The following is a 547-nucleotide window of genomic DNA, read 5'->3' on the forward strand; positions in this document are numbered from 1 at the left end:
ACCCTATGACTTTGGGGGTAGTAGTGGGGCCCTCAGGAGAGAGGGGGTAGGGAGGGGGCACTGCCCATAGATGGCGTCAGGCTGCAAGGCTTCTTGAATAATTCACCATCATAACAACCCAGCTTCAGGGAAAGAGGGTTAGGGCGCGGCCAGAACGACAAAATGAGATAGGAGGGAGTGGAGATTGGGGTTCCCAACGGGGCAATTTCTGGGCACTAAATGTTCCCTATCCCGAGACTCCCAAAGGAGGAAACTCAAGAGAACAGCTCAGCTTCCAGTGACTCGGACTCACTGAAGGAAAGCAACCTCCCCCATCCATTAGGGTGTGCTGGCGAGTATATACGGAGGCGCATGCGCGCTTCTTGCTTCCCGCGCCCCCTTTCCAAATAGACCCCGAATACGCTTGCGCCATATTTGGGCTACGGCTGGTCAGCGGAAACAGTCCGTCCTCAGCACTACCAATAAGACGTGCGGAAAGTGCTTGCGTCCCGCCTCCTGAAGATTACGGGTCTCCCTTCCCGAGCGAGGCCCCGGTCCCGCCCAATCG

The sequence above is a fragment of the Bos indicus x Bos taurus genome, chromosome 3, assembly GCF_003369695.1.
Source record: "Bos indicus x Bos taurus breed Angus x Brahman F1 hybrid chromosome 3, Bos_hybrid_MaternalHap_v2.0, whole genome shotgun sequence".
NCBI lineage: Eukaryota > Metazoa > Chordata > Mammalia > Artiodactyla > Bovidae > Bos > Bos indicus x Bos taurus.